At 34.8% G+C, this 12,248-nt stretch overlaps 1 protein-coding gene across 2 annotated transcripts in view; it reads right to left on the reverse strand.

Annotated features, from left to right (window-relative positions):
• The window catches only part of WDR33 (WD repeat domain 33), an 82,681-nt gene extending 70,434 nt beyond the window's left edge, over positions 1-12,247 (reverse strand). Inside the window, exon 1 of one of the 2 annotated variants that reach the window (XM_011363665.2) lies at positions 12,072-12,247. The gene's annotated coding sequence lies outside the window, so the exon portion shown is untranslated. Of the gene's footprint in view, positions 1-12,031 lie in introns of both variants that reach the window. The other variant, XM_023532670.1, reaches the window with a different exon arrangement.
• Position 12,248: the final 1 nt, after the last annotated feature.

Here is a 12,248-nt window from a genome sequence, read left to right on the forward strand (position 1 = left end):
ACTTCCTGGAAGAGGATGGGTAGACATTATAAGTAGCAAACATGCTTTATCCACACTTCCCATTTCTTCAAATGTTTGACAGAATTCACCTGTGAAACCATTAGAACCTAAAGTTTCCTTTGTTGGAAGGAGTTTAACTATGAATTTGGTTTCTTTAAAAGATATAGGACTATTCAGGTTATCTATTGCTTCTTAAGTGAGTTTTGGCAGTTTGTGTCTTTGAAGGAATTAATCAATTTCACTCAACTTATCAAATTTTGGGACATAGACTTATTCATAGTATCCTTTATTATCATTTTAATGTTTGTAAGATCTGTAATGATAGCCCGTCTTTCATTCCTGATATGTTAACTTGGGGTCCTGCCTCTCTAATCTCTTTCCACCTCTCTCTTTGAACAGTCTGTCACCATTTCAAGTAAAAAATGAGTTCCATGAAAAAAAAGTGAATACTATCATTACATAATTTCCCATCAAGAGAACTGCCCTACTTCTGTAAGTAGCAAAAGTGCTTCATCCACACCTCCCATTTCATTACACTAAATATTAGCCTGCTCGGGCTGCCATAACTATCACAAACAAAGAGGCTCAAATAATAGAAATTTATTTTCTCAGTTCTGGATGGTGAAAATCTAAGATCAGAATGCCAACACAGAGTGAAAGATCTCTTCTTGGCTTGCAGATGGTCACCTTTTTGTTGTGTCTCCATATGGCAGAAAGAGACAGCAAGTTCTCTGGTGTCCATTCTTAAAAGGACACTAATTCTATCACAAGGACCCACCTCATGACCTCATCTAAACCTAATTATCTCCCAAAGCTACATCTCCAAATCTCATCACATTAGGGATTCAAGAGATGAATTTTACAGGGATGCACCCTATGTTTTTAAAAAAAATTTTAATTTTATATATATATATATATATAAATACTCAAGGGTTGACATTTAATTATTTTTGCTGCTTCATCAAAGACATTCTTATGTGAAATTGGCTTTTCTTTTTTTTTAACTACAAGTGTGAGGTGGTAGTAAACATATAATTACTACTAGTACAGTTTGGTGCCACTGCCTTGAATCACGCTAAGGAATCAGGAGTTTTATCCATTATTGCTTTTGTATCATAAGCACAAATGTCAATTAAAAAAAAAAAAGAGTAAAAAGGCCTCATAATATCTCAGTATTATTATGAAAATAGTTCCGATCTTTGAGAACTCACTACTGACTTACACTTATGTCTAAATAACTATTACAGAAAAAAACTTTTACAACTGCAAAGTGTGTTAGCAATTTAAGATATTATTACAAATTATTCACAAGAGATGTAACCAATACTAAAAGTGTGATCCAGTTCCAACTTTCCAAATTCACTGATGAAAATGACCAAGCTATGCCTTCACTTGATGAAATTTACCTTAGAAAATATAAAGTTCTATGGATCTAAAAATAAATGAATAAATAAAACTACTTTGGTTGGTTACCCTGGTTGTGATTAAACAAACAAACAAAGCAGGGCAGTGGTATGCTATAAACACATATGCATATGCCCGAATTAAATTTGTTCCACAGGTAACATTTAATGAGTTGATAACTAAAAACTCAATTAAAAAAAAAAAAAACTCAACTTAAAACATTGTAAAATTTCTCCCTCACTCGATTTGGAAAATAGAAGTCAGAATTCAGAATTTTGTTCTTAAGACTATTTTTCCATTCAAGTATATAGTACATGTACAATCTTTCTAGAGCAATAGGGGTCCTATCCAATTTCCTTTAATGACAAGATAGTATTAATTTATAAATGAGACATATAAATTCAGTTGCTTATTCTATGATGAATTAAGTTTTTTACCAAAAACCTGGGATAGTTTTTAGCTGGAAGCTCCGTAAGACTGAAAGACAACATACATGTCACATGTGTATGTGATAGGCCCCTCCAAATGGAGAAATCAACCCAATATAATATTCCTGGAGAACTGACGTTAGCTTCATCATTACATTATTTAAAATAAATAAGGCGCAAGTCTAACAAATATTAACTTAATGTGAAATAAAAGACAACTCTCAAAAAAAGAAAAAGAAAAAAGCTGTCCTTTCACATGTGCTTAAGGAATACTTTCTATCCCCAAATTGCAATCTACTAATAATTTAGAGGCTCCTTGGTATCAGTACAAGGGGAGTAATCTATACAATGGGAACTTTTTATGCCAAAGGCTCTGATGAGTTCAATCTTTACAACAAAACTACACCTGTCAGGCAAAGAGAATTACATTTTTTAATCACGAATATTTAAAATTTAGTTAGGTCTCTAGAACTATGCTCCAGTTCAAATACAGAGAAAACAAGTTAACAAAACAACTGTCTATACAAACCTACACTGTAAACAAGTGTCCTTTTGCAATCTATTATGTTTTTTAAATATCTGTTCTTTTGTTGATGATTTCACTGCTTAAAATGGCATCCAAATGTTAAGTTCAAGTGCTGTCTAATGTTCCTAAGCACAAGAAGCCTAGAAATGCCATATGGAGAAGATATGGTTAGATAGGCTTGGTTCAGGAATTGGTTCAGGCATGAGTTGCAACTATTGCTGTTGGCCATGAGCTCAATGTTAATGAATTAATAGACATTAAATAAGGTATCTTTAAACAATAACATAGATTAAACAAGGTTATGTTTTGACTGGCTGATACAAATATTGTCTGCAGATGCTCCCAGGAATTTAACCCTATATTTCCCCTAGGAGCAATAGTTCAGTATTTGCTAGTTCAGTGTTTGCAACAACTTTATAGAACATTACTACCATGAATAACAAGAATAAACTGGAGTTGTTAGCACTAACTATTCACAAAGGAAAATAATAGAATTGGATGGTACACACAGTGTAAGGATATTCTCTTTTAAATCTCCTGCATCTAAGAAGCAAATTCAAGACATATAGCAAAGTTGTACCACTCTAATACTATTCATAATCCCTCAAAGAATCCCTAAACCTTGGAGGAATAGGGTACAATATCATCAGAGTGCAAAGAACAATGAATTAGGGAAGCTAGGACTCTGAATAGGGTTCTGGTAACTTCCTTCTCTACCTTGGAGAAATTTTTGACACCTCTGGGTCTTTGTTTGCTTAATCTCCAAAATGAAGGAACAGGACTAAGAACCATTAATATCACTCAATACTTAAAATTTGTTAAGCAAAGAATGATTATGACAATTTTGTATTTGACATTCAAGAAAACTTTTGCTATTTCTAAACAACGTTACAACTGGCTGTGATTTCCAGAAGCCCCTTTATATATTTGTAAATTTCAGGAAAAAAAAAAAAACAGTCTATGACTTAATCTATGTAGGCAATTAAAAGAAATTGTTTCTTGAAAAAAATCTTTCAGTTCAGTTCAGTTCAAAAGCATATGGAATCAGAGAATGACTAAATTTCTTCTGCATATCTATATCATGAAACGTTATATAATCATTAAAATGTGAACTATTTTAAACGAATTGTACATGATCTAAAGTTAAGTGGAAAAATCAGATTGTAAAATAAAAATTACTGTTATTTTAAAAGAACTGAATACTTTCAAGCACAAACCAAAAAATGAGAAGGAACACATAAAAAGAATTCTGGTAAAATCTTGCTGTTTTCTTTATACCTTAGATTTTTACAAGTTGTCCAAAACAGATATGGTTTACTTTTATAAAGAGATGAGTGGTGTTTTTCTTTAAAAGTATTCTTCTAAAATCTCTAGCTTTGTCAAATACAATCATGTGCAGCATAACATTTCAGTCAATGTTGGGCTACATAAAGACAGTGATCTCATAAGGTTATAATGGAGCTAAAAAGTTCCTCCAACCTAGTGAGGCTGTAGCCATAACGTCATACATAGTGCAATGCATTACTCAGATGTTTGTGGTGATGCTGATGTAAACAAACCTACTGAGCTGCCAGTCCTCTAAAAGTATTGTACAATTATGTACAGTACATAACACTTGATAATAATAAATGATTATGTTACTAGTTTACATATTTACTTATTCTACATTTTTTACCATTATTTTAAAGTGTATTCTTCCTCCTTATTACAACAAAGTTTGCTGTACAACAGTATGTGTTATGCAGGCAGCAGCCCCATATATCTTGTGTTTACTGTGTCTCTTGATTGCATCATTTTCTCTTGTGCTTGATTTAATTTCATGTCTTGTGCAGTAATATGCTGTATAGGTTTGTAGCGTAGATGTATAGTAGGTTATAGCATCTAGGTTTGTGTAAGTGCACTCTTATGATTTCACGCAATGGTGAAATCAGCTTAAGTACACATTTCTCAGGACATTTACCTGTCCATTAAGTGGTATATTACTGTATTTTCACAACCTTTGTTGGCATAGTCTTATACCAATTATTTCTGTAAATTTATGCTTATTTATTATGCTGTATTTATTAAGCAGTCTTTGCTTTTCCAAAGTATACTATATATAATTCTAGAAAAGCGTATATTACAATGGTAAAAACTACATCTGTCTTTCCATCTATACTATAAATTCCTTGTAAGCAAGAACTAAATGTTTTAAATCTTTATATTCCCAATGACTTACATACTGCCTGGCACACATGAAAATTTTAAGAGAACTTGTTAAAACACATGCCAACAGAAAATCACCAATGAACACCAGGTAGTACTTGCTGCAGACAGGCTCCACCAATGGCTGCTAAATAATGAGTAAAAGTTTGAGAAGAAACAGTATATTTATATAGTTTCAAAGTATCTCCTCCAAGATACTTACTAACTACAAAGGAAAAATAGTAACTATGTAGTGGAAAGATCCAACAAACAATATTTGCTCACAATAGTTTTTGTTTCTGTATCACAAGAAATGACCTAAGAGAATTTTCACCAAATTGAAGGGGTATATTCAGGATAGTCTAACTTAAAATATACGATGTGTCACATTTACAAAATAAACATTTTGTGGTGGGAGGACAACCCTTGAGACACAGAGATGCAGTCCATCCTCCAGAACAACTATTAACAGAGACAATGTAACAGTTGTCCTCTTAACTGTCCATCAAGAGACATGTCTTCTGCATTAAGACTCTTGGACAGAGGAAGCAAATGGTGGTTTTAACCAGTCCTACATCAGGTTGGCAGAGAATAGAGGCTTGATTTACAACTGAGATACTTCTGTGAAAGACAATGACAGACTGCATGACTGACTGACTGACAGACAACAAAGAAAAAGAAAGAAGAAAGAAGTTTGTGTAAAAAAAATCAGGAAGACTGCTCTAGTAAAACCAAGGAGACCATCAGATGTAACATATGAACCTTGAATAGGTCCTGGTTTGAAAAAGCAGCTATCAAAGACTGTTTGAATATGGACCAGATATTACATATTAGATATTACATATTAGAAAACTAATTTTCTTAGATGTGATATTGTATGCAGATATTGCATGCTTAAGCATTATGTGTCATGACGTCTGCAATTACTCTCAAATGGCCACAAAATATGTATGTATGTAGAGACAGAATACACTGAGTTGAATTACATCCCCTCACAATTCATGTGTTTAAATCCTAAACTGCAGTACCTTATTGGGAAATAGGATCACTGGAGATGTCTTTAGTGAAGATGAAGTCATACTAGAGTAGGGTGGGCCCGTAATTCAGTAGAATTGGTATCCTTACAAAAAGGGAAAATCTGGACACACGTAAATATTGGGGTTATGCTGTCAAAAGCCAAGGAACTACCAGAAACTAGAAGAGAGACGTGGAACAGACCCTTTCCTAGCATTTAGAGGGAACAAAGCCCTGCTGATACCTTGATCTCAGACACCTAACCTTTAGAATTGTAAGACAGGTCTTGTTTAAGCCACTCAATGTGTGGTTATTTTGCTATAGCAGCCCTAGTAAACAAAGAAAAAAAATAAAGCAAAATTAGAACAAATGTTCAATCTAGGAAGCAAGTATATGGTATAAACTTTCAATTTTTCTGTATATCTAAAATGTTTAATACCTTAGGATAATACCTTAGAATTACGAGAATAATCTGTTCTCCAGTAACCATCCACTTAAAGATATTAATAATACTTATCTGAATAAAAGGAATTTTTTAGTTTTTTGATTCTTGAGATTTTCTACATAGATAATCACATCATCTGTGAACAAAAACAGTTTAAGTTCTACCTTCCCAAACTATATACCTTTTATTATCTTTTCTTGCCTTACTGCATTAGCTATGGTTCCCTGGACAATGCTGAAAAGGAGTGGTGAACATGGACATCCCTGCCTTGTTCTTGATCTCAGTATTTAGTTTCTCACTATTAAGTATATAAGCTGTAGGGGTATTCTGGAGATGTTCTATATGAACCTGGAGAAGTTCCCTTCTACATCTAGTTTGCTGAGCATTTTTATCACGAATGGATATTCAATTTTCAAATGCTTTTTTTGCATTTATTGATACAACTGTATGATTTTTTTAGCCTGTTGATGTGATAGATTAATTGCATCAATTCAATATTGAATGCAGAACCAGTCTTGCATAGCTGAAATAAATCACACTTGGTCATAATGTGTATAATTCTTTTTATTCATTGTTAGATTAAATTTGGTAAATTTTATTGAGGATTTCTGCATTTATGCTCAAGAGATATTGATCTATGGTTTTCCTCCTGTAATGTCTTTTGTCTGGTTTTGGTATTAGGGTAATGCTGGCCTCAAGAATGAATTAGGAAGTATTCCCTCTACTTCTATTTTCTGAAAGAGATTGTAGAGAACTGGTATAATTTCTTTCTGAAATGTTTGATAGAAGTGATCAATGAACCCATGTGGGTCTGGTGCTGTTTTGAAAGGCTGTTAATCACTGAATCAATTTTATTATTTCTCATGCTTCCCTACCACATGCCTTTGCTTAAATCTTAAGACATATAAACATTTATAACACAACAGGGCAAAAGACTATAAAAGCACGTACAAAATGCTACAGGTTTCTTGGTATATATCCAAAGAACTGAAAGCAACTACATGAACAGATATTTGTACATCCATGCTCATAGTAACATTATTCACAAGAGTTAAAAGATGAAGAACAACTCAAATGTTTATCAATGGATAAATGGGTAAAGAAAATGTGGTGTATTTAATGAAGTATTATGCAGCCTTAAAAAGGAAACTTTAACACATGCTACATGGATGAAATAAAGCTTACAGATTTCTAACCACAGAATCAAACTCAAATTCATATTTATACCAATGGACAACAATCCACATTCTTGGTTGGGAAAATCAATTGCTTGACCAACAACTAACTGCATTAAATACAGCAAATATATATATTCATGGCCTTGAGTTAGGCAAAGCCTTCTTAAGATAGGATATCAAAAACAATCAACAAAAATAAAAAAATAAACTGGACATCATCAAAATTAGACACTTCTGTGCTTTAATAACATAAAGAGAGTAAAAAGACATCCACAGAGTGAAAGAAAATTTCTGCAAGTCATGTATCTGATAAGGGACTTGCATGTAGAATATATAAAGACCTCTTACAACTCAATAATAAAAAGACAATCCAGTTCTTTAAATGGACAAAGTATTTAAATCGTTATTTTTCTAAAGAAGATATACGAATGGCCATTAAGCACATGAAATGATGCTCAGCATCATTAGTCACTAGGAAAATGCATATCAAAATCACAATGAGTTGTAACACTTCACATCCACTAGGATGGCTATAATCAAAAAAAGGGACATAACAAGTGTTGGTGAAAATGTGGAGAAACTGGAACCCTCATACACTGCTGGTGGAAATGTAAAATGATATAGTCTCTTGGGAAAAGTCTGGAATTTCCTTAAATCCTAAACCTAGAATTACCATAATACCTAGCAATTCCACTCCTACATATATTCCCAAGAGAACTGAAAGCATTACATCCAGAGATAAACTTGTACACCAACGTTCAAAGCAGCTTTATTCATAATAACTAAAGAGTGAAAATAATGCAAATATTTACTTACTGGATTACCAGTTTATTATAAAAGGATATAATTTAGGAACAGCCAGATAGAAGAGATACATAGGGCAAGGTATGTGGGAAGGGGGTCAGCAGTTCCATATTCTCTGAGCTCACCACTCTCCCAATCTCCAAGCAATCACAAACCCAGAATCTCTCTGAACCCTGTCTTTTGGTTTTTTTATGGAGCCTTCAATACCAGAGCAATTAAATCATTGGCCAGTGGCAACTGATTCAACCTCTGGTCCCTCTCCTCTCCTCTCCGGAGGTCCAAGAAGTAGAACTAAAAATTCCAACACCCTAATCACAGGGTTGGTTTTCCTGGCAACCAGCCCCCATCCTTAGGTGCTTTTCAAAAGTCATCTCATTAACATAAACTCAGGTGTGGTCGCAAGGGGTTTGTTATGAATATCAAGGCACCTTTATCACTCTAATCACTTAGGAAATGTCAAGAGTTTTAGGAAATCTGTGCCAGAAACAGAACAAAGACCAAAAATATATATTTCTTATTACAAATCACATTATCACAAGTTGGGGGGGCGGGGGAGGGAGGTTCCTAAATTGATATTGAATGACTCCTTGGATATAGTGTTAGGAGGATAAAAAGGGCCTCATACACACAAATGAGACTACATCAAACTTAAAAACCTGTGCAGAAAAGGACATAATCAGCGGAGTAAAAAGGCAACCTACAGAAGGGGAGAAAATATTTGCAAATCATATTATCCGATAAGGGGTTAATAACCAGAACACACACACACACACACACACACACACACACACACACACACGAAAAGAAAACTCCTACAACTCAACGACAAAAAAAAAAAAAATCCTAATAGCCCAACTAAATTTGGGTATGGGCAAAGGATGTGAATAGATATTTATCCAAACATGACATATAAATGGCCAACAAACATGAAAAAATGCTCAACATCCTTAAACATCAGAGAAATACAAACTGAAACCACAATGAGGTATCACCTCAAACCCATTACAATGGCTACTATTAAAAAACAAAATATCAAGTGTTGGTGAGGATGTGGAGAAACTGGAAACCTTTTGTATTGTTAGCCAGACAGTAAAATGGTGCAAACACTATGGAAAACAGGATGACATTTCCTCAAAAAATTAAAAACAAAACTACCATTATGATCCAGTAATTCCAATTCTGAGTGTACATCCAAAAAAAAAAAAATTAAAAGCAGGTCTCAAAGAGATATCTGCATACCTAAGTTCACAGCAGCTCTACTCACAACAGCCAAGAGGTAAAAGCAATCCAAGTATCCATTCACCCATGGATCAACAAAATGTGGTACATACATACAACAGAACATCATTCTTTTGTAAAAAGGAAGGAAATCTCATCTCATGCTACAACATGGGTGAACCTTGAGGTCATTTTTGCTACATGAAATAAGCCAGTCACAAAAAAGACAAATACTGCATGATTCCCATCAGACAAGGTGTCTTAAACTCATAGAAACAAAGCACAATAGTGATTGCCAGGGCTGGGAGAGGAAGAGAGCTAGCTGTTCAATAGGTGAATGAGTTTCAGTTTTGCAAGATGAAAAAAGTTCTCAGATCTGTGGCACAGCTATGTGAATATACTTAGCACTATTGAACTGTATCCTTAAAAATGGTTAAGATGGTAAAATATTTTTAACAAAAAAAGGGTCACAAGTTTTTACACTATGCCACTTTTGTAAGAAAGGAAAAGTAAGCATACACATACATTGGGTGAGTGAGAATGCGAGTGAAGAGCTTAGAGTCAAAAAGAAGACTTAATTTCAATATAGAATTAAATTTTAAACCATGTAAAATAACATTAAAAAATTAAATCAAGAATTTAAAAAGCACCCAAGAAATAAACACAAAAAGTCAAACTTGATAATCAAAAGTAATCAAATTGATTACAAACAGAAAAGAAAGTTGTTATTTCAAGTAACTTTTGAGCACAATTCTCTAACAGTTCATCTTGAGTGGGATACGTTCTAAGGAGGGACGAAAAGGACTGAAAAGAAATCAACTGCACTCACTAAGGTTTATAATAATGGCATTGTAAATTTGAATCCATTTTCTTTGTAGGAAATTCCAATGATAATGTTAGCTTTCACTTGGAATTTAAAATATCAATACGAACTGATCATTTCTGAAAACATATTTCCTAGCTTTGTCCACTGAATGCTTAAACAAGTTTCTGACATTAAACATACTTTGATCATGAAGATTTCTAATCCGCAGGCTCCAACTAATTAATTCTAATTCTAAAAACACTCATAAAGTCTTAAATTTTCCTAAGCAATCTCAAAAGAATTACATAAATACCTTCACAAGTGAAATACTTTAGTATCTTTGTCAGTGTATTTGTTATAGTTATAAAGCTTTACTGTGACCATACTTTCTTATTCTTAAATACGAAACAGTTCAAACTTTAGCAATAATCCTATAATGATTTTCCAAAAGTAATGTGAAAAGTGTGTGGACTTATTAGCAAAGAGAGTTCTGAATAAGCACCTTAAGTGGTTAGTAAAAGTTATTAAAGCCTTAGGTCAAGTTAAAACTGTGATGGCAAAATCTGTCATTTTAATATTTTTCAAGTCTACGGCCATGCCACCCTCAACGTGCCCCATCTCGTCTGATCTCAGAAGCTAAGCAGGGTCGGGCCTGGTTAGTACTTGGATAGACCACTTATGAATACCAGGTGCTGTACATTAAAAATAAAAATAACAACATTTTTCACCAACCAAACAATGCAAGTTAAGCCATCGACTTCATTGCTAAAGACTTATTTTTTTCTAAAGCACTGTGATGTAAAGCCAACTTTCTACCAAAATTGTTCCCACGACTATAGAAAGATAAATTGTACATTGTTTCAATAGGCTAAATATGGAATTTCGACCCGAAGCACAAACTCAAATCGATACAATATTTTTACCTTCTTCTAGGCAAGACCAATTAAAAAGTGCAAAAGTATGGTAATAAAATATCAGTGTTAAATGTAATTAAGATATGGGAAAGAAAAATGCCACCAGAAGAACAATGTTTCTTTTCTCTAACAGTCTCTAAAAGTTCTTTATGAATTAAACAGATATACCACTGCATCACGTTCACAAGGAAAAAATAGAGCGTGCAACTAGATCTCCAGAGTGTACTTAAAAGTCAATTCAGCGCTCCCAAGAGATATTCCTTTTAACAGAGACTTTTTTTGTTCAGTCTTTACCCTGAACAGTTAACTTAATGTCACCTACGCAGGAAGTACTTCAAAATATTCTTGACAGGCTTTCTGTAAGTAACCCGTAGATTTCTGATTTGATTTAAACAGACCCAATTACGGAATTCTCTATAGACTCGCCTCCTTCTTTTTTCTATGAATGGGCCACTAATCACAAGGGTTACAACCAAGTACCAACATTTGTTTTCTTTTTCTTTTTTTAAAACAATTTTAAGATCCTAAATATCTAGTTGCCAAAAGTCAACTTGAAATCGGAGATATGGAGGGAGTTTTTAAAGAGACTCTTGTAGTGAGCATGATCCAAAACAAATAAAATAGGAATTTAACTATTCCAAAAGAACAGTGTTTTTACTTGTCAAGCTATGGACTTATTCCTGTTAAAAATACCGATTTCAAGCCGCGATTTCTAGGCTGCACCTTCTGCTGTCTCACAGGTTTCTCATTAATTTCCCGTGACCCCTTAAACCAACCACTCCAAGCCCCACTCAGTTCAACTCTTAGCCAAACCCCTTCCACTCTCGCTCCAAATCTCAGTTTATTGCACTTCCTTCCTCCAAACTTCACTCTTATCCGTGGCCTACTGTCTTCTTCTCGCCTCCAGTCACAAGTCAGGAACTTAAGCCAACCATACTCTCCTTTCCCGGTCGGCCTCAAGCCTCCAGCCCCGTCTCCTACGGCTCCAACCTGCCTCAAAGCACCTATCCGACGTTGCCCATCCCAGCTTTTTCATCCTGTTCCCAGGCGCCCCTCCAGGCCCCCTAAGCACGCAACGGCCGAGCTTGAAAATGGCGGAAAGTGCCGTCACCTGCTGCAAGCTAGAGGTCCCGGGCGGCCACCGCACTCACCCTCTGGCGCTGAGCAGAGAACCTACTAAACGGCGAGTGAAATGTTCGTCTTCTCTGCCGGGAATGTCTCTTCTATGGGCTTCCTCCCTCCGCCCCTCTCAATCCCGCTCCTCCAAAGGAGCAGCCGCCATCTTCCCCGGTGAGCCACCGAGCACGCCCTTACGTCACCACGCACTG

The sequence above is a fragment of the Pteropus vampyrus genome, unplaced genomic scaffold, assembly GCF_000151845.1.
Source record: "Pteropus vampyrus isolate Shadow unplaced genomic scaffold, Pvam_2.0 Scaffold87, whole genome shotgun sequence".
NCBI classification, from domain to species: domain Eukaryota; kingdom Metazoa; phylum Chordata; class Mammalia; order Chiroptera; family Pteropodidae; genus Pteropus; species Pteropus vampyrus.